Genomic DNA, 24,531 nt, shown 5'->3' on the forward strand with positions numbered 1-24,531 from the left:
ACTTGACCTTTTTCCCTTACTGCTTTTAATATTCTTTCTTTATTTTGTGCATTTGGTGTTTTGATTATTATGTGACGGGAGGATTTTTTTCTGGTCCAATCTATTTGGATTTCTGTAGGCTTCTTGTATGTTTATGGGCCTCTCTTTCTTTAGGCTAGGGAAGTTTTCTTCTATGATTTTGTTGAAGATATTTACTGGTCCTTTGAGCTGGGAGACTTCACTCTCTTCTATACCTATTATCCTTAGGTTTGATCTTCTCATTATTCCTGGATTTCCTGTATGTTTTGGACCAGAAGCTTTTTCCGTTTTACATTATCTTTGACCATTGTGTCGATGATTTCTATGGAATATTCTGCTCTCAAGATTCTCTCTTCTATCTCTTGTATTCTGTTAGTGATGCTTGTATCTACAGCTCCTTGTGTCTTCCTTTGGTTTTCTATATTCGGGATTGATTCCCTGTGTCCTTTCTTTATTGCTTCTATTTCCATTTTTAATTCTTTCACCTGTTTGATTGTGTTTTCCTGGAATTCTTTCAGGGACTGTTGTGATTCCTCTCTATAGGCTTCTACTTGTTTATATATGTTTTCCTGCATTTCTCTAAGAAAATTCTTCATATCTGTCTTGAAGTCCTCCAGCATCATGATCAAATGTGATTTTAAATCTAGATCTTGCTTCTCTGGTGTGTTTGGATATTCAGTGTTTGCTTGGGTGGGAGAATTGGGCTCTGTTGATGCCATGTAGTCTTGGTTTCTGTTGCTTGGGTTCCTGTGCTTGCCTCTAGCAATCAGATTGTCTCTGGTGTTACCTTGTTCTGCTATTTCTGACAGTGGCTAGACTGTCCTATAGGCCTGTGTGTCAGGGGTGCTCTAGACCTGTTTTCTTGTTTTCTTTCAGCCAGTTATGGGAACAGAGTGTTCTGCTTTTGGGCGTGTAGTCTTTCCTGTCTACTGGTCTTCAGCTGCTCCTGTGGACCTGTGTCCTGTGTCCACCAGGCAGGTTATTTGGAGCAGAAAAGTTGGTCTTACCTGTGGTCCCGTGGCTCAAGTTGCTTTTGGGGTGCTCCTTTTCAGCTCTCCATGGGGTTGTCTACCAGGAGGGCCTGCGTCGACTTTTCCCATAGCCACCATGCACCAGGGTCCCAGATGGCATTAGGTGTTTTCCTCTGTAGTCAGATATGTGGGCACATTGTAGTCTTTTCTGACTTCCCAGGTGTGTCTGCCCCTCTGAAGGTTTAGGTCTCCCTCCCACGGGATTTGTGTGCAGAGAACTGTTGACTGGGTCCCTTCAGGTCTGGATTCTTTCTGGACCGCGGGGGACCTGCCACTCGAGTGTGTAGACTCATTCTTATGAGACATGTTTTTCAGGCTTTCAGTGAGCCAACCCTGAATATTACACTTTCAATATGCTCCATATCTACATTTCCAATAATCTTTTGTTGACTTGATTCTTGTGACTAAAAACGAGAGCAATTTTATATTTGTGATACTTTCCAGCATATTTATCTTGGATGAGTTATATGCTATATGGTTAGCTAAAAATGTTTAGTTAGTGGTATGTTCAGGCACTTAAAACTGTAACTATTATGCTTATTCTTTGTGTATAACACTGACCTAGCAAATATGGGGATATCTACTTTCTTACAAAATTGAAAAATGTAATCATGGAATCTAAGGAATAAAGACAGATATCAGGGGTTCATTAGCCCTTTCCCATAATCTCCACCACATTTAATCAATGAAAATATTTCTTCAGGTTCAAATATTACTTTTAAAATTGATTTATTAATATGCATATTACAATGATATTATACATATAATATCATTATAATGGCTAGATGATTATGGGCATGGTATACTCAATAGTAGATCACATTTTTAGCAAACATAAAAAGCCCATAGGTTGAACCACAGCAACACAAATACATGTACACACATACATACACGCATACCCAAACACATATACTTAAACTACAGAGAGGAAGGCAAGCAGACATAATTATATAGAAACAAAGAGAGAGATTGAATAAGAAATAGAAAGAAAATAACAGAGGTATAGGCAGATTCAGAGAGACAGAGTTATGCATGGATAAGAAGAATGTAACAATTCATTCTTATCCTGCTCTCTGCCCATTTTAGAAACTCTAAAATTCTGCTTGCACATACAGTATTCTATCCCACTTTATTGAAGGTTTTGTTATTATGTTTAAGACTTTAATCGAGTTGGCTTTTAGATATTAGATAATTTTAGATATTAGATATTGCTAACACAATCTTATCAATATCTAATGTGACTCTATCTAGTATCATGACAGTTTATTGTTAGAAATGTTTGACATAGAGCTGCTCAACAATAATGGCTTAAGATTTGGGGGTGTATTGCTAGAATTAGGCCAGGATGCTGGAAAGTGAATATAAAGAAATCCTGAAACAACATGTTAAATTTGATGGGGTTTTCTATTTATCAGATAATGTGTTAGGCTTAACATAAAGATTACTAGATCTTTCAAACTCAAAGGAAAAGGACAGTATGCTTTCTAGGAAGAATTAACTTTATTTTTAATAAAACAAATGATAATGTTTGGGGACAGTTTAAAGCAATATTGTGCTGCCATTTACCAAAAAATTCAGTCTGACTATATATAGTATTTATTGGGAAATGGAATGATAGAAAACACAGAGAACCTCCCAGGATCTTTGTCATCGATATTTTGGTCTTCCTTCATCTTCATCTTCATATGATATGTCATTTTTTTCTAAGACATTCAAAGTTTTGGGCAAATATCCAATTATCAGTGGGAGCCTACAGTTTGTGTTATTTTGTGGCTGGGTTATCTCACTCAGGATGATAATTTTTACACCCATCCATTTGCCTAAGAATTTCAGGTAGTCATTGATTTTAATAGCTGAGTAGGATACCATTGTATAAATTTATTACATTTTCTGGCCTCTGTTGTAGGAAATCTGGGTTCTTTCCAACTCCTGGATCTTATAAATAAGGTTGCTATGAGCATAGTAGAGCATGTGTCCTTGTTAAATGTTGGATCAATTTTTGGGTATGTGCCCAGAAGCTATAGTTGGGTCCTTAGGTAGTACAATGTCTGATTTCCTGAAGAACCTCCAGACTGATTTCCAGATTCGTTGTAGCAGTTTAAAACCCCACCAACAATGGAGAAGTGTTCCTATTTCTTCACATGCTCACTGGCATCTACAGTCACCTGTTTTTGATCTTATCCATTCTGACTAATGTGAGGTGGAATCTCAGGGTTGTTTATATTTGCATTTTCCTTATGACTAAGGATGTTGAACATTTCTTTGGGTGCTTCTCAGCCATTCAATATACTTCGGTTGAGAATTCTTTGTTTAGCTCTGTACCCCACTTTTAATAGTATTATTTGATTTTCTGGAGTATAACTTCTTGAAGTTTTTTTTGTATATGCTATATATTAGCTTTCTATCAGATATAGGATTTTGCCATTTTGTTGGTTGCCATTTTGTTTTATTGAAAATGTCCGTTGCCTTACAGAAGCTTTTCAATTTTATGAGGTCTCATTTGGTGATTCTTGATCTTAGAACATAAGCCTTTGTTTGGTGTTCTGTTCAGGAAATTCCCCCCTGTGCCTATGTGTTCAAGGCTCTTCCCTGCTTTCTCTTCTATTCATTTCAGCGTATCTGGTTTTATGTGGAGGTCTTTGATCCACTTGGACCTGTCCTTTTTACAAGGAAATATGAATGGCTCAGTTTGCACTCTTATACATGCTGGCCAGCACCACTTTTTGAAAATAACCTCATTTTTCCATTGGATAGCTTTAGCTCCTTTGTCAAAGATTAAGTGGATATGTGTGTGGGTTCATTTCTATGCCTTCAATGCTATTCCACTGATCTACATGCCTGTCTTTGCCCTATGCAGCTTTTGTCACAATTGCTCCATAATATAGCTTTAGGATAGGAATTGTGATTCCCTCAGAAGTTCTTTTATTTTTGAAAATAGTTTTCTCTGTCCTGGGTTTTTTGTTATTGCAAATGATTCTGAAAATTACTCCTAACTCTATGAAGATTTGCTTTGGAATTTTGATGGGGATTGCATTGAGTTTGTAGATTGCTTTTCCCAAGATGACCATTTTTATAATATTAATCTTGTTAATAAATTATCATCGGAGATCTTTCCATCTTATGAGGTCTTGTTTAATTTCTTTCTTCAAAAACTTGAAGTTCTTTTTATACAGATCATTACTTGCATTGTTAGAATCACACCAAGATATTTTATATTATTTGTGGCTATTTGGAAGCGTCATTTTCTAATTTGTTTCTCATCCTGTTTATTCTTTGTATAGAGGAAGGCTGATTTGTTTGAGTTAATTTTTTATCCAGCCACTTTGCTGAAGTCGTTTATCAAGTTAAGTGTTTTGGGGGTCACTTAAGTATATGATCATATCATCTGCAAATAGTGGTATTTTGACTTCTTCCTTTCCAATTTGTATCCCTTTAACCTCTATTTATTGTGTAATTGCTCTGGCTAGGACTTCTAGTATTATATTGAATATGTAGAGAGAGAGTAGGCAGCCTATCTAGTCCCTTGTTTTAGAGGGATTACTTCAAGTTTCTCTCCATTTTGTTTTATGTTGGCTACTAGTTTGCTGTATATTGCTTTTACTGTGCTTCAGTATGTGCCTTTAATTCCTGATCTTTTCAAGACTTCTATCAAGAAAGTGCGTTGTAGCTGAATAGTATTCCATTTTGTAAGTTAATCACACCTTCTGTTTCTATTCTTCTGTGGTGGGCCATTTGCATTATTTCCAACTTCTGGCTAATACAAATACTGCTGTTGCTATGAACATAGTGGAGAACAAGTCCTTGTGGCCTGGTCACACATCCTTTTGTGTATATGCCCTGGACTGGTATAACTGAGTTTTTAGGTAGATCCATTTCCAATTTTTGGAGTAAACATCCGATTGATGTCCAAAGTGTTTGTACCAGCTTGCAATCATAACGGAGGTAGAAGACTGTTTCTCTTTCTCCACATCTTCAGTGTTATCTCTTGAGTTTTTTGTCTTAGCCACTATGATTGGTACAAGGTGGAATCTCTGGGTCATTTTGATTTGCATTTCGCAAATGACTGAGGATGACAAACTTTTTTTTACAAGTTGCTCGGCCATTAAATATTCCTTTTTAGAGTATTCTGTTTTGTACTATACTACATTTGGTAATTGGGTTATATACTTTTGTGCAGTATAACTTCTGTGTTTTTATGTCTTTTGGTTATAAACCTTCTATCAGATGTAGGATTAGTAAAAATCTTTTCTAAATCTGTAGGTTGCCATTTTGAGCTATTGACAGCATCTTTTGCTGTTAACTTTCATGGGGTCCCATTTTTCAATTGTTGATCTTAATAACTTAGCCATTAATGTTCTGTTCAGGAAATCTTCCCCAATGCCTATGCATTTGATGTTATTTTCATTCTATTAAATTCAACGTGTCTGGTTTTATGTTAAAGTCCTTGATCCACTTGGAGTAGAACTTTTGCAAGGTAATAAGTACAGATCAATTTTTATTCTTCTACAAGCAGATCACCAGTTAGACCACCACCATTTGTTGAAGATGTTTTCTTCTATACACTCTATAGTTATGGCTACTTCAACAAAGATGAAGTGTCCATAGGTGTGTGGCTTTATTTCTTTGTCTTCAATTCTATTACATTGTTCAGCCTGTTTGTTTCTGTACCAGTAACATGGCAAATTTTTATCAGCATTGCTCTGTAGTCACTTGAGGTCAGAAATGGTGCTTTTACCAGATGATTTGTTTTTATTGTTGAGAATTGTTTTTGTTATCCTTGGATTTGTTTTTCCATTTGAAATTGTAAATTACTTTTTCCATGTCTGTGAGTAATTGTGTTGGAATATTGATGGGGATTACATTGAATCTGTAGAATGCTTTTGGTAGGATGGCCATTATTACTATGTTTATCCTAGTTATCACAAATATGGGAAATGTTTTGATCTTCTGATGTCTTTATTGATTTCTTTCTTCAGGGATATAAAGATATTTTCATATAGATTTTTCTCTTGAATGGTTAAAGTTTCACAAAGATATATTATTGTGGCTATTGTAAAGGGTATTGTTTCCCTAATTTCTTTCTCTGTTTATTATTTGAATAAAGGAAGGCTACTGACTCTTTGAGTTAATTTTATATCAGCTACTTTAGTTAGGGCACAGAGACGTATACAAAGTAAGAAAAGTGAAAATAAAAATTAAAACAAAAGAAACTGAAGAGATTTAAAAAATCATCACATTTTCTTACAAAAGTCTATTCTCAAAAAAAAAAAAAACATGAAAAGTCTAAATGAAATGCATGATTTTGGAGACAGAGACCTAATACCAAATTTAAATAAATATCAGATAAACTTTCTAAAAACCTTCATAAACCCTAAGGAAATAGAAGCAGTATTTTAAACACAACCAAACAAACAGATAGACAAACAAAAAACAAAACCCAGAAACAGATGGTTTTAATGCAGAGTAATACTACAACTTCAATGAACAACTAATATCAATACTCTTCAAATCATTCCATTAAATAGAGTCAAAAGTAACCCTACCTAATTCATTCTATGAAGCCACAGTTACTATGATATCAAAATAACACACACAAAAATCCAACAAAGAAAGAGAACTTCAGTCCCACTTCTCTTATGAATATCACTTCAAAACTAGTCAATAAATTTCTCATAAAACAAATCCAAAACTACATCAAAAACATCATTCACCAAGATGATGATCAATTAGGGCTTGTCATAAGGCTACAGAAATATTGAATACATGAAAATCCATGAACATAATCTACTGTATAAACAAACTCAAAGAAAAAAATACAGGATCATCTCATTAGACTGTTAAATGATTATTCTTCATTTTGAAATGAAGAACAAGTTGATTTTTTTGGCCTCAGGTTTACATTTAATATTCCAATTATATTACTTTTATCTTTTTTATATCAGACTGATACTTTCATATAAGGACAGTCCCTTATCTATATTTTTATCATTTAGAATTTTTCTGTGCTAATTTTTCAGGATATACTACATGAGTATGATATTTATTAGCTTTCTACAACATATTTTTCTCCCAACAACTACTCCTGTGCCTTGTATATTAAACATGAAAGATGCAGCCATAAACTTTCAAAAATATGACTGCTTAAATGGCCTGTACAATGGCAACACAATTTGGCATGACAATGTTTATGGAGATGATCTCACAGACTTCATCTATAGCTTAAAATCTAGATGCAATTAATGTTAAGTAGAGAAGAATCAATCTTTTTCAGAGATTATTCCATGGGTGGTTACCCAATCCTTACCAAAATTATTGGTAACTGCACGTTCAATTTTATCAGTTTTTCTGTATCTCTTTTTTACAAAGCTGAACACTCAGCATACAGTGACAAGAAGAGTTGAGAATATATTACTTAAAAACAGATTCGTTATATGACCAAATATCCTGAATATCCTGAGAATTTAAATAATGAAATTCTCTTTAGATATATCTAGTTCTAGATCATTTTAACCAGTGTTGAAATATTCAAGACCTTATGCTAATGTTTATCATAGATTGGACAGATTTAGTACTGCTACTTTAAATAATGGTCACATACCTCTCTTACGTCAACCCTAGTGTTTTATTTATTTGTAATATTTATTTAAGAATATGCAGAATTTGGAGAGTATTTTAAAGAGGATACTGCATTTCATGGATGACATCTTTGAAATATGAGTTAAATATCAGGTTTCTAATCACATTTATGGACAAAGAAGTTTATGGATATCACTCTTGTGAGTACAAGCACCAGTAGACACTTAATCAGTAACCATCAGTTACACACATCATAACATCTTGCAAATTTGAAGTATTATTACAGTATTGAAATTGGCTACATGTATGTATATTTGTATTGTATATACATATGATTGTGCATTAGATATTTTTCTGAACCTTAGGTCATATATAACTCAGGTTAAAGTAGACTATTTTGGCTGGTGAGATGCGTCAGTTACACAAGGCACTTGCTACCAAACCTCACAAACTGGGTTGTCTAGCAAAGAACCACACGGTAAAATAATACATTGAGCTTTGGAAAATTATCCTGAGACCTCCATAAGCAATACCCCTTGACTTACATACACACACAAACTTATACAATTGTATAACAAAAACTAAAATGAAAATCTACTAAAAGGATATATATTGTTGGTATTAATGCTTAGTGATATTCATATTTTCAAAAAGGATGAATTCAAATATATCAAAATTAAATCTTCACTGAAAAGAAAATGCAATTTAAATCTTCCAGTTACCAGCCTCACAATTTATCCATGCAGTAGGCCACATCAACCAGCATTATACACTACAGCCCTCCAAGGTTACTAGAAAGAACTGAGGAATATTTTAGGAAATTATGAGAATGCATCATCAAATGTGTCTTGCAAGGGTAGAATTAAACCAAAAAATATACTACAGGAGGTTTATGAGCTTAAGTTCATAAGTGGTTTATGTTATAAAGTGAAACTCATGTGTGAATTTACATTATGCCATACCATAAAACAATGTCAGTTAATCACATGTTTCCTAAGTTTTAATGAAACCAAGCTCAGAAATAAAACTTATTTTTATTAGGGCATAGTAATTGGTGCTTTTAGTCCTACTCAAAGTAGGTTCATATACACCGATGATTTGAGGTCAGGAAACTATAATCATTAAAAATCAATAATGGGCTCAAATAATAAAAATAACTAAAATAAAATGAACTCTGCTTTCTGTATATATTACTCACAAAGGGTAACTATCTCTAATAATATTGATGTTTTTGAATGGATGCCTATATCTTAGGATTTACTTTACTCTTAACTCCCTATGTTCCTTAATTTTCCAAATTTTGATGTAAGAAATTATGCCAGTATGAATATTTATATGGCAACAAAAATATAGATCTGTGCATAAGAATGTAATTTATCTATTCAATTTTAGCAACTAGTAGGAATATCTGCCTATTTAACTAAAAATTGGATTTTAACTTTAGGTTTCCTTTGCTTCGCTGTTTCCAGTGAAACTTTCTCTGCAGTAAGTGGCCATTTCATATGCTGACTGGTCATTTTAATATCTTCCTTTGTGGCATAGGTGTTGTAATGTTTGATTTTTCACTCCACCCTATATAGTTTATTTTTTCTCTTATAGAATGTACTTCTTCTGGGAAGCATCTTATAAAATGTTATAATTTTGATGCAAATTACTTCATCAATGATTACTTTCTTGGCAAGTGCTATTGGTACTTAACTATAACTTCTCAACTTCCCTACAAAAGTTGTGATTCCACTTTTATATTTAAGATGATTTTGTTTGTTAATTTGTTTGTTTGTTTACAGATGAGCATTCCAAGTCCTTCTTAGAAGGGAGAACAAATCTCACAAGGGAAATACAATGACAAAATGTAGAGCAGTGACCAAAGGAAAGGCCATTTGGAAACTTTTCCTCCTGGGTTTCTATCCCATATATAGTCACCAAACCTAGACAATATTATGGTTTCAAAATGTGCATACTGACAAGAACCTGATACAACTGTCTGCTGAGAGGCTTTGCCAGAGCCTGACAAATGAGGTGGGTACTTTCAGCCAACCATTGGACTGAGAAAAGGATACCTAATCAAGAAGGTAGAGAAGAGACTGAACAAACTGAAGTGGTTTGCAACCTCATAGGAAAAACAACTATATTAACCAATAAAACCCCCATCCTAGAGTTTTCGGGGTCTAAACTATCAAGCAAAGAATACAGATGGAGTGACCCATGGCTCCAGCTGCATAAGTAGCAGAGAATGGTATTGTTAGGCATCAATGGGAGGATAGGCCATGGTCCTGTGAAGGTCCAATGCTCCAGTGTAAGGCGAATGTCAGAGCATGGAGGCGGGAGGGAGTGTGTGTGTGTGTGGGGGGGAGTACCCTTATAGAAGCAGGGAGAAGGAGGATAGGATAGCAGGCTTCATGAGAGGAAACTGGAAGAGGGGATTACATTTGAAACAAAGATAATATCCAATATAATAAAGAAAATAACTAACACAAAACAAATCAAAGCAAAATAGAAAGCAAGTGAAATAATATATATATGTATGCATAATATTTTTATATGTACATTTATTTAGAATACGTAAAAGACAAACAATTAAAGATGGGAATATCTAATTTCTTTACAAATTTATAGGATTCAAACTTGTGATGAATTCACGATCCATACACACAGGAAAAGTTGTAATAAATCAATATTGGAAGGATTTTAAGTAATTCATTAATTATAATTTCATTAATATTTTAGACAATACTTTTAAATTAAACAACCAACAAATAATTAAACATTTCATGAATACTTACTCTTTTATTTTTTTAAAAAGAAATGACTTCTGTGTATGTCTGGCAAATACTAAGATTTTTCACCATGAAGTCCAATTGACCTGGCAGGAACTTCTAAATTGATAAGGCTTTATTAACTGCCACAAAGTGATAATTGTGTAGTAAGTCCCATAATCTTTTTTTTTCTATTTTTTTCGGAGGTGGGGATCGAACCCAGGGCCTTGTGCTTGCTAGGCAAGCGCTCTACCACTGAGCCAAATCCCCAACCCCAAGTCCCATAATCTTAACAGTGTTTCATCTATACTGGAATTTACATTGTGAAGTTAAGTCAGTCTCTGTAATTTTGTTTGTTACAGATGATGATGACAAAGGGTTAAGCAGTGTAGAGTAAAATAGACTTGAACCTGCAATCCTCCTACCTCTTTACCCTGACTGTTAGAAATATGCGTCATCCCAGGGATGCAAGTTTGGTTCAATATATGGAAGTCCATCAACATAATCCACCATATAAATAAACTCGAAGGAAAAAGGGCACATGATCATATCATTAGATGCTGAGAAAGCATTTGACAAAATCTAATACCCACTCATGTTAAAAGACTTGGAAAGATCAGGAATTCAAGGCCCATACCTAAATATAATATAAGCAATATACCAGCAAACCAGTAGCTAACATCAAACTAAGTGGAGAGAAACTTGAAGCAATCCCACTAAAATCAGGGAGTAGACAAGGCTACCCATTCTCTCCCTACTTATTCAATATAGTTCTTGAAGTCCTAGCCAGAGCTATCATACAAGAAAAGGAGGTCAAATGGATACCAATTGGAAAGGAAGACGTCAAAATATCACTATTTGCAGATGATATAATAGTATATTTAAGTGATCCCCAAAGGTTCCACTAGAGAACTACTAAGCCTGATTTAAAAAAAAAAAGTTCAGCAAAATGGCTGGATATAAAATTAACTCAAACAAATCATTTCCCTTCCTCCACCCAAAGTATAAAGAGGTTGAGAAAGAAATTAGGAGAATGACACCTTTCACAATAGTCAAAAGTAAGAGAAAATACCTCAGTGTGTCTCTATACAAGTAAGTGAAAGATCTGTATAACATGAACTTCAAGTCTCTGAACAAAATAATTGAAGAACATCTCAGAAGATGGAAGGATGCCCCATGCTCATGTATTGGCATCTTGCCAAAAGCCATCTACAGATTTAATTCTATGCAATCACCACTAAATATCCAACTCAATTTTTCATAAAATTAAAAGAATAATTTGCAAATCAATTTTGGAATAGCAAAAATCCCAGGATAGCAAAACCTATCCTCAACCATAAAAGAACTTCTGGGTGAATTGCTATCCCTGACCTCAAGCTGTATTACAATTGTGATTAAAAACTGTATGATATTGGTACAGAGACAGGCACGTATATCAAAGGAATAGAATTGAAGACCCAGAAATGAATCCACACACCTATGGTCACGTGAACTTTGACCGAGGAGCTAAAACCATACCGTGCAAAAAGGATAGCATTTTCAATAAATGGTGGTGATTCAACTGGATGTCAGCATGTAGATGAATGCAAAGAGATCCATTGTTAGTGCCCTGTACAAAGCTCAAGTCCAAGTGGATCAAGGACCACTACCCTAAACCTATACACTTGAACAAATAAAAGAAAAAGTGGGGAGGTGCTTCAGGCATATGGGCACTTGGGAAATTTTTCTGAACAGAACACCACTGGCTGTGATCTATGTTCAAAAATGTACAAATAGGACCTCATATAATTGTATATAAAAAAATTTAAAACTTCTGTAAGGCAAAGACACTGTCATTAGGGCAAAACCATGACCAACAGATCGGGAAACAATTTTAACCTCCATCCAATAGAGGGCTAATATCCAATACTTATTTAAGATTTTAGATTCCAGAGAATTAAATATCCCTATTAAAAATAGGGTACAGATCTAAACAAAGAATTGTCAGCTGAGGAATATTTAATAGCTGAGAAGTACCTAAAGAAATTTTCAACAACCCTAGTCACCAGGAGCTGGAAAGTACCCAGATGCCCTTCAACAGAGGAATGAATAGAGTAAATATGGTACATCTACACATCTACACTCAGCTATTAAAAATGATGACTTCATGAAATTCATAGGCAAATGAATGGAACTAGAAAATATCTTCCTGAGTGAGGTAAACCAATCACAAAATAAACCATACATGGTATGAACTGACTCATAACTGGATATTAGCCCCAGACTTCAAAATACAATCCACAGATTACATGAAGCTCAAGAAGAAGAATGAAAAAGTGTGCATACTTCAGTCCTTCTTAAAAGGGGGAACAAAAATATTCATAGGAGGAGATTTGGAGACAAAATTTGAAGAGGCTGAAGGCATGGCATTTTAGAGACTTCCCCACCTAGGGATTTAGCCCATATACATACAGCCACCAAATCCAGACAATATAGGTGATGCCAAGAAGTACATCCTAACAAGAGCCTGATATATCTGTCTTCTGAGAGACTCTGCCAGAGCATGACAAATACAGAGGCATACGCTCACAGCCAACCATTGAACTGAAAATGTGGTCCCCATTGGTGCAGTTAGAGAAAGGATTGAAGTAGCTGAAAGGGTTTTCAACCCCATTAGAACAACAATGCCAACCAATCAGAGCTCCCACGGTTTAAACAATCCAAAGACTACACATGAACAGACCCATGGCTCTGACTGCATATGTAGCAAAGGTTAGCCTTGTTGATCATCAATGGGAGGAGAAATCCTTGGTCCTCCCTAGGCTGGACTCCCCCAGTGTAGGTAAACGTCAAACCAGGGAGGCAAGAAGGGTTTGCTGGTTGGGTGGGGGAATACCCTCACTGAATAAGGGTGTGGGATAGGGGGTTTATGTTGGGATAGGGGGTTTATGTTTGGGAAACCAGGAAAGGGGTCACATTTGAAATATATATTAAACACATCAAATAAAAAGGAACTATATTGGTGCACCATTATAAATGCAATTTTATTCCATAATTTTAAAGTAAAACAGTAGAATTAGTCATACAACTCTTGTAATCCCTGTCGTCTGATTCAAGAAATGCTCACTTATTTTGACTTTTCTTTCTCTTTTCCCTTTGCTTTCTTTCTTCTATCTTTTCTGTGATGATGCATGATACCAGAGTGTATTAGAAATCCATACTATCACTGAGATAGCCAAAATCCTCCTGCCATTTTTACCTATATACTGTATAAGCTCTTGAAATAAGATAGATAGCTTTGAAAATAAAATTGAGTCAGATTTTCATTTGCAACACTCTTCAACTGAATACTTAAGTGAACTTAAGGGACACCAAATATATATGCATAAGTAAATCTCAAAATTTGAATATAATATTACATTTGGGAGATACTATTCCTATCCTTTCTTCACTGCTTGGTAATACTTCTGTGAAGATCTTTTCCTGGAATTGACATTATGATTCTCCTAATAATGATATCATTTGATATCTTTCTATAACATTATATATTTGTTTCACAAAGAAAGATACAACTTTAGTATCCAGAATTGTTTAGCCAAAAAATTTATCTTAAATTTATTATTACTGCTCATGATCAAACCACTTTTTTGTGAATAATAATATTTACGTACTTTAGTTGTTATTTCTCATTATATAACCTATTGAACTCATTGCCAGTCTCTCAGCATATAGTGATTAATAAAAGTCATATCAAAACCACATTCGTGTTACTGAAGAAAGTATTTCTGTCTTTATTGTTAGTATTTTGTACTTTAAATAAATAATTGCATTTATGTTTTAACTCTAATAAAAGGCAAACAAAAATCAATTTGTATTATTTTTAATTTCCGTGTATCTATTAGATTTTATTGCAGCACTTTTATGACATTGTTTCTCTGTGCATCCCTGACTATCTTAATATTCAGGGTATAGGCAAGGCTGGCCTCATGTGTACCATGTCCTGGCTCACTGTGACATTGCTGATTCTTCTTCCCACTTTTTAATTGGATATTTTAAAATATACATTTCAAATTATATTCCCCTTCCCAGCTTTCTGTCAATTAGTCCCCTATTCCCTCCCCCTCCCCTTCTTCTATAAAGGTGTTCTCCTCGCCATCTAATCCCTTCTGCCTCCCTCCTGACATTTCTCTACACAGGGGGTTGAACTTTGGAAGGACCAAGGGCTTCTCCTTTCTTTGTTGCCCAACAAGTCCATCCTCTGCTACATATGTAGCTGGAGCCATGTATAGTCTTTTTGTAGTAGTTTAGTCCCTGGGAGCTCTGGTTGGTTGGCATTGCTGTTCTTATGGGGCTGGAAGCCCCTTCAGCTCTTTAAATTCTTTCTCGAACTCATCCAATGGGGACCCCATTCCCAGTTCAATGGTTTGCTGCTAACATTTGCCTCTGTATTTGACATGCTGCTCTGGCTGTATCTCTCGGGAGTCATCTATATCTAGTTCGTATCAGCATGTACTTCTTAGCTTCATCAATCTTATCTAGTTTGGTGGCTGTATATATATGGGCCACATGTGGGGCAGGTTCTGAATGGCCATTCCTTCAGTCTCTGCTCCACACTTTGCCTTCATATTCCCTCCTATGAATATTTTGTTCCCCCTTCTTCCTTCCCTTAGTCTTCCCTATCTATCTCAGCAGAATTTCTTAAGTTTTTATGTCACAAGTGTCACAGATATTATTACCTTGTAACCTAGTCAGGAAAAAAACACACAGTATGTTCTCAGTGATAAGTGGATATTAGGCCAAAAGCTTGGAATACCTAAGGAAACATTCACAGATCTTATGAAATTCAACAAGAATGAGGATGAAAATTTGGATGCTTCATTCCTTCTTAGAAAGAAGAACAAAATACTCATAGGAGGAAATACAGGGACAATGAATTGAGCAGAGACTGAGGAAAAGGTACTCCAGAGACTGCCCCACATTGGGTTCCATCCTATATGCAGCAACCAAACCCAGTAACTATTGTTGATACCAAAAAGTGCTTGCTGACAGGAGCCAGATATGAGTGCCCCGTGAGATTCTCTGCCAGAGCCCTACTGAGGCAGATAAGGATGCTTGCAGCTAACCATTGGACTGAAAAGGGGACTTCAATGGAGGAGTTAGAGAAAAGACTGAATGAGCAGAAGGGGTTTGCTATGCCATAGGAAGAACCACAGTATCAACTAACCAGTGCTCCAAGGGTCTAAAACACCTACCAATGAGGAGAAACCCATGTCTCCAGACTCATATGCAGCAGAGGATGGCATTGTCCAGCAGCAATAGAAGGAAAAGCCCTTGCTCCTTTGGAGGCTTGTTTCCACAATGTAGGGGATTGCCATGTCATTTAGTTGGGAGTGGTTTGGTTGGAGTGGGAATGTCCTCATAGAAGCCAGGGCAGCAGGACAGCATATGGGAGAAGGGGGGAAGGTGATTGCATTTGAAATGTAAATACATAAAATATCAAAGAAAAAATAAAATTCAAAAGAGAAATTGTTTTGTATTTTACTCAAATTGGAGATGGGCACTATTGTGATTTTTTCCATGTTCTGCATTTGAACTACATTGAATGATTTTTCTTTGTTTTATAATATATTATATTTACTTCAAAATGTAAAGATTTTAGAATCCATACATGTTTAAATTAAATTTTTCTGATATTAGTCTATAATTATGATACATTTGTCAATTGGTTAATACTTGTAAATCATTAGAATATATGTTTCTTTGAGATCTTTATACTCTTAACAAAATGCCTTCTTTGTGCTCTGTTTTATCATATACATTTATTTCTATATTTCTATTTTCCTGGGATGTGATACTTTTTCAAATATTTCATTATGATCACTTTGATAATTTTGAGGCAAAGTATTCAGATATTTTGAAAAGTGTCTCCCAGAAGATGATTCTCTGATAAGTATTGAATGATGTTTCAGGTCCTTATGCTTAGGAAAGAATATTATGAGACAAGTGTAGTCTCCATCATGTCATATCAAAGATATATTTCCAATATTTTCATCACTGTTGATAATGCTTCTGGTCACCATGCTGAGATAGCGTTTTTGAAACTTTCACACTGCTGTGGTTATTTTAATATTTTCTGCGTATTCCTATAAGGAGTGGAACTATTAGAAGGTGTGACTTTTTTGAATAAAGGTAGTCTTGTCACTGGGTGTGAGCTGTAAAGGTTCAGAAGCTCAAGATAAGACAATTATCACTCACCTTTCCTGTTCACTCCTGATCTGGGTGTTGAACTATCATCTATTTCTTGATCACCAAGTGTGCCTGCATGCATTCATATTTCCCAACATAATAAAAATTGAAGAAACCTGTGAACTGTAAGTAAGCCCCAGTTAAATTTGTCTTATATAGAGGTGCCATGATTATGTTTTCTCTTCAAAATAACAGAAACCCTAACCATAGCAACCACTGAAAGAGAGCCCTTCATCGGATTCATAATTTTATATTTCTTATTTTGGAAATAGATCACTATGCATAGTCTCCACCAGAGAAATTAGCCTCTTTCGCATACCTCTCTAAAGATAAAAAAATCACCAAAAATTAGGATTCTCATACGTAAAAATATCTTTCTTTTCCATAATTTTGGTTTTTATCATTCACTTACCTATTTTAATGTAGGGTCACAAACGTTCCTTTAAAATTAGGAGTTATTACTCAGTATATTTTAATGTTACTTTTATTTTGTGTAGCTTTGTGAGGATACAGGTATTCAAGGTATTTTCTAAGTTCTGCTAATTCAATTCCATGCATATATTCCACTATGTACATTTCTTATCCATTTGTATACTGAGCCATTAAACTGGTGTGGTCAATTTGATTTCTTAAAGTATGGTATTGAGTACAAACATTTATTTTTGCTCTTGTTATATTAGTCACTAGTGTATTCCATGATTTCATAGTTGACAGAGTAATAAGACTGTGTGTGTAATGTATATATACACATCTTATATACACATCTATACTCAATTGTTACTTCTTTATTTATAATGATTTCCCAACACCAATACATTACAATGTGTAGTAAAAATATTAGAAAATTGTTGTGTGGGGATTATTCCTGACTTAGATCATTTATGTTTTTAATGAAAAACCACACAGAGGTCTTCAGGTTTGCACCTGTGCCTGGAGCAGAGCAACTGTGATGGATCAAATCCCACCCCCCTACACATACACCACACTCTACACCACAAACCCAATACCCCACACCTCAGTCGCAGTTCTGCTCTCTAGATATTCTAACATATCCAGGATCAGAGGTGAGACAACAAACCCAGCCTGAATACCCAATGAAACTAGGACTCCTGGGACACCAGGACATAGATACCCTACCCAGCCAGAGACAAGCATACCTTCCAATTTGCACCTGTGCCTAAAGCAGAGACTCTACTCTGGATCTCGGCCCACTTATCCCACAACCCAGCTGCACCCAACCTCCTAGGAGTTAAGACACATCCAGGATCACAGTATCACTGCTTCACAGGTTCAGATGAGGGCCAGGCTGTAGTCAGAGACAGCAAGACCAACTAACACCATAGAAAAGCAGATGGCAAGCACAGCAACCTAATCAACAGAAAAAATCACTACTATGCAGCATCAAAACTCAGTTCTCCCACGACAGCAAGCCCTGGATACCCCAACACACATATAAAGAAGGATTCAGATCTAAGTCTCATTTCATAAAGATGATAAAGGACTTTAAGGATATATGTAACTCCTTGAAAGAAATACAGGAGAACACAAGTAGACATGTAGAAGCTCTTAAAAAGAAAACACATAGATCTCTTAAAGAAATACATGGGGACTCAATTAAACAAGTGAAGGAATTGAACAAAACTGTCCAGGATCTAAAAGTAGAAATAGTAACATTCAAAAAAAAGCAAAACAAAAACAAAACACAAAGCAAGACAGCATTTAAGATGAAAAATCTTGAAAAGAGAGCAGGAAACACAGATGCAAACATCACCAACATAATTCCAGAAATAGAAAAGAGAGTCTCAGATGTAGAAGATAACATAGAAGACATTGACATAACAGTCAAGGGAAATAGAAAAAGCAAAATGTTTCTAACTCAAAACATTCAGGAAACCAAGGACACAATGAAAAGACTGAACCTAAGAATAATAGGTGTAGAAGAGAGTGAAGATTTCCAACTCAAAGGACCAGCAAATTTCTCCAATAAAATTATAGAAGAAAACTAACCTAACCTAAACAAAGAGATGCCCATGAACATATAAGAAACCTACAGAATACCAAACAGATGAGGCCAGAAAAGAAATTCCTTCCAGCACATACTAATTAAAATACTAAATACACAGTAAAAAAGAAAGATTATTGAAAATGGTAAGAGAAAAAGGTCAATAACATAAAATCATACCTATCATAATTACACACAACTTCTCAACAGAGATTTTAAAAGCCAGAAGATCTTGGGCAAATGTTACACAAACACACAAAGAGAACAAAAATGTCAAACTAGGGTAATATCCACAGAATAACTCTCAATTACTCTAGATTGGGAAACCAAAATATTTAAAGACAAAACAAAATTTCCAACAATATCTTTCCACCAATCCAGCACTACAGAGAATAATAGAAGGAAAAGTCCAACACAAGGAGAGAAGCTACAAGGAAAGCAAGAAATTAACCTTTTCACAACAAACACAAAAGAAGAGAAACATACAAATATAATTCCACCTCTAAGAAGAAAAACAGGAGGAAGCAGAAATCATTGATCCCTAATATTAATCAACATCAATGGACTCAATTCCCCAATTAAAAATAAACATAGGCTAATAGACTGGATACATAAACAGCACCCAGTATTCTGCTGCATACAGGAAAAACATCTCAGTGACAAATACAGACACTATCTAAGAGTAAAAGATAGAAAAATATTTCCAAGCAAATGGTCAACCTGATGTAGACATTCTACCATCCAATAAAATAGGCTTTCAAACAAAAGTTATCAACAAAGTGGGTAAGAATACTGCATACTCAGCAAAAGAAAATTCCACCAAAATGAACTCTCAATTCTGAACATTGTAATGTGGTACAAGACAAGGCTGACCCTCCCCTCTACCTCTTCAATATAATACTCAACGTTCTACCCAGAGCAATTAGATAACAAAATATGATCTAAGGCATATGTATAAAAAGGAGGATTTCAAGGTATCACTATTTGTAGATAAGATAGTACACATGAACAACTCCAAAAATTCTACTAGAGAGGTCCTACAGCTGATAATCATCTTCAGCAAACTGGCTGAATATAAAATTAACTCTAACAAATCACTAACCTCCATCTAATCAAAGGATAAATGGTCTGAGAAAGAAATGGGCTGAGAAAGAAAGTAGGGAAACAACACCCTGCACAATATTCACAGATATTATAAAATACCTTGGTGTGACTCTAACCAAACAAGTGAAAGATCTGTATGACGAGAACCTCAAATCCTTGAAGAAAGTAATCGAAGAAGACTGAGAAGATGGAAAGATCTCCCATGCTCATGGATTGGCTAGGAAAAAGGGTCATTTTACCAAAAGCAATCTAGAGATTCAGTGCAATCCCCATCAAAATTCCAATTCAATTCTTCATAAAGCTAGAAAGAGTAATTTTTAAGTTCATTTGGTATAACAAAAAACCCAGGATTGCAAAAAAAATTTCTGAACAATAAAAGAACTTCTGGAGGAATTACCAACCCTGACCACAAGCTGTATTACAGAGCAATAGTGATAAAAAGTCAGGTATTGATAAAAGAAGCAAGCAGATAGATCAATGGAGTAGAAGTAAAGACACATAAATGAATCTACACCCCCACCTATGGTCACTTGATCTTTAACAAAGGTGCTAAAACAGCTCAATGGAAAAGACAATTCTTCAACAAATTGTACTGGTTCAACTGGCCTTCTTAATGTAGAAGAATGCGAATCAATCTATTCTTATTTCCTTGTACAAAGCTGAAGTCCAAGAGGATCAAGGACTTCCACAAAAAACCAGATATGCTGAATTTAACAGAAGGGAAAGTGTTAAAAAGGCTCAAAGACTGGAGCACAGAGGTAATCTTCCTGAACAGAACCCCAATGGATTATGCTTTAATATGAATGATCAACAAATAGGACCCCATAAAATTGAACAGCTTCTATAGGCAAAGGACACTGTCAATAGGACAAAATGGCAACCCACAAATTGGGAAATATCTTTATCAACTATACATCCAATAGATGACTATTATCCAAAATCTACAAAGAACCCAAGAAGATAGACTCCAGGGAACCAACTAGCCCTAATAAAAATTGGAATACAATTCTCTACAACTTTATGTTGCTCTTCCTCGGAATGTCCTTCCATCAACTGAGCAATGCAAATGTGGAGTCAACCATCAGCCTGAGCTCATGAACTCTAGCGGTGGAGATGGCAAAAGGACTGGAGGAGTGGAGGGGGATTGCAACCTTATAGGAAGAACAACAGTGGCTGGCCTGACCACATAGTGCTCCCAGAGACTAGACTACCAAATAAGAAGTATACAGAGAGAGTTCTATGGCTTGACATACATATGTAGCAGAGGATTGCCTTGCCTGACAGCAATGGGAGGGGTGACCTTTGGTCCTGGGGAAGTTTGGTGTTGCAATGTAGAGTGATGCTGGATCCATGGGGCAGGAGTGAGCTGGAGAGTGGGAGAGCACCCTCATAGAGTCAAATGGGAGGGGTAATAGGGCAAATGTGGTGTTGGGGGCTTGTGAAGTAACCTGGAAATGGCATATCAGTTGAGATGTAAATTAATGAATGATCAATCAATCAATAAACAAAATAAAATGAAAATAAAACTTAATGCTTCCAAATGGGAAGAAAAAGAAACACATACTAAGTCATTATATTTTAAATATGCCTTACCCAGCACAGTAGCTGGCCAACTGTGTATTGTAATGTTATATCTGGACCTCCAGACACCAGGAGTCTGAATTTATCTCCTGGGACATTGCCCCCAAGTAAATTCTGATTGCGCAATAAGAATGCCAATAGTCAATAGCTGGGAAGAAGAGACAGAGGTGGGGTTTAGTTTCTTGGGTTTGAGACAATATGGAGAGGAGAGAGTGGAGAAAGTGCCATGAGATAGAAGAAGAATGTGAAGGAGAGGAGAAAGGAGAACCAGCATAGGTTAGGTGAACCATAAAATCCTGGCAATGTGGGCTGGCCAATTGGAGCCAAGGTGAAGCACATTAATAACATGTATTATGTATAGGAAGGTAGATGTTAACAGCATGGAGGGTATATAGTTGCTCATTTGTGCTGCTTAGTCATATTTAAAAATATAAAGTTGTGTGTTTCTCTCATCTAGGGACATAAATAGTTTAAGGCAGGAAAAAGAAACTTGTACTGGAAAATATTAATATTTTTACTACAACAATGTAGTGCATTCTAGTATTTTCTTTGCTTTTCCAAAACATCTTTAATTCTGTTTTACATTGGATACATTTATTTACATTTCATATGTTATCCCCTTTCCTGGTTTCCCATCCACAGACCTCCTATGCCACTCCTCCTTCCCCTTCTTCTATGATGGCATTCCACCTTCCAAATACCCACCACTTCCACTTTCCCACATTCCTGCCTCCCTGCCCTGACATTCCTCTATACTGAGGAGTTCAGCCTTGGCAGGACCAAGGGCTTCTCCTCCCACTTGTGCCCAACAAGGCCATCCACTGATAAATATGCAGCTGGAACCATGGGTCTGTCCATGTGTACCCAATGGATGGTGATTTAGTCCCTGGAAGCTCTAGTTGGTTGATATTGTTGTACTTAATGAGTTGCAAACTCCTTCATCTCCTTCAATCCTTTCTCTAAACTCCTCCAATAGAGACCCCATTCTCAGACCTATGGTTGACTGTGAGCATTCACCTCTGTATTTGTCATGCTCTGAGAGAGCCTCTCAGGAGACAGCTATATCAGTTTCCTGTCAGTATGCACTTCTTGAAATCATCAGCATTGTCTGGGCTTTGTGGCTGTATGTATATGGGTTGAATCCCCATTTGGGGAAGTCTCTGAATGGCCAATCCTTTAGTCTGTGCTCCAAACTTTGTCTCCATATCTCCTCCTATGAATACATTTGTTTTACTCTAACAAAAAAGGTGTGACTGTGAAACTCCCTGATAATAGAAAATGTTGGGTATTTTTACATATGATAGTCATTAGTATTAATTTGACAAGGTGTCTGCTCAATTCCAGACTGTTTTTATTGTAAATGTGACTACTTATTGCTGAGTTGAAGTAGATATTTATTGATTTAGAATGGTAGAAAAATTTTGAGAAGATACTATCTCCTGGTCTATGACTTGACATTTCTTTAATTTATTAATGGTTTTGGCTGCAGGCCTCAGGACACACAAAACCAGGAGCAGTCTACGACAAGGCCCTGAAGGTTTCCTCCTGTGCCTGGAGCTGTACTTGTCTCACAGCTCTCTGTACCCAGAACAGAGAAAGAAAGAAAACAGTTCTACAGGAGTGTTGACACACAGGCTTACAGAAGGATAAAGCCACTGTCAAAGATAGCAAGAAAAGCTTGCACCAGAGGCAACCTGATGGCAAGAGGCAAACACAGGAACCTAAGCAACAGAAACCAAGACTACTTGGCAACATCAGTTTCCCAGTCTCCCATCAAAGCAAATATTGGTTATCAGAACACACAGGAAAGGCAAGATTCGGATTTAAAAATCACATCTCATGATGATGATAGAAGACTTTAAGTAGGAAATAAATAACTACCTTAAAGAAATACAGGGCAACACAAGTAAACAAGTAGACACTCTTAAAGAGAAAACACAAAAATCCCTTAAAGAATTACAGAAAAACACAACAAAATAAGAGAAAGAATTGACCATCCAGGATTTAAAAATGGAAATAGAAACAATAAAGAAATCACAAAGGTAAACAACTCTGGACATAGAAAACATAGAAAAGAGATCAGGAGTCATAAATTCAAGTATCACAAGAAGAATACAAGAAATTGAAGAGAGAATCACAGGGGCAGGAGATACCATAGAAAACATGGACATAACCATCAAAGAACATGAAAAACACATAAGGCTCTTAACCCAAATTGTCCAGGAAATCCAGGACACAGTGAGGTCAAACCTAAACTATAGAAGGGTGAAAAGACTCCTAACCTAAAGGGCCAGTTCAACAAAATTATAGAAGAAAACTTCCCACATTTAAAGAAAGAAATGCCCGTAGTCATACAAGAAGTGTACAGTACTCTAAATAGTTTGGACCAGAAAAGAAATTCCTCCCATCACATAATAGTCAAAACACAAAACACAGAAAACAAAGAAAGAATAATAAAATAAGTAAGGGAAAAACATCAAGTAACATATAAAGGCAGAACTATCAGAATTACACTAGATTCCTCAGCAGAGACTCTGAAAGCAGGAAGAATCTGGGCAGATGTCATACAGACTCTATGAGAACAGAAATGCCAGCCCAGGCTACTATATCCAGCAAAACTCTCAATTAACATAGATGGAGAAACCAAGATATTTCATGACTCCACAAAATTTACACAATATCTTCCCACAAATCCAGCCCTATAAAGAACTATAGATGAAAAACTCCAACACAAGGAAGAAATTACACCCTAGGAAAAGCAAGAAAATAATATTCTTGCAACAAATCCAAAAGCACATAGTCACACAAATTTAATTCCATCTCTAACAACAAAAATAACAGGAAAAATAATCACTATTACTTAATATCTCTTAACATCAACGGACTCAATTCCCCCATAAAGAGACATAGACTTACAGACTGGATATGTAAAGAGGACTCATCAATTTTCTGCATACAGATAAGAAACCTCAGTGAGAAAGACAGATACTACCTAATAGTAAAAATCTAGAAAACAGTTTTGCAAGCAAATGCTCCCAAGAAACATGCAGGATTAGCCTTTCCAATATAGACTTTCAACTAAAAGTTATCAAAAAAGTTAAGGAAAAACACTTCATATTCATCCATGGAAAAATCCACCAAGATTAACACTCAATCCTGAATAAGTATGCTCCAGATGAAAGGGCACCTACATTCATTAAAAAAAAGAACACTTACTAAAGCTCAAAGCACACATTGC

This window comes from Rattus norvegicus, chromosome 1, assembly GCF_036323735.1.
Source record: "Rattus norvegicus strain BN/NHsdMcwi chromosome 1, GRCr8, whole genome shotgun sequence".
Lineage (NCBI taxonomy): Eukaryota > Metazoa > Chordata > Mammalia > Rodentia > Muridae > Rattus > Rattus norvegicus.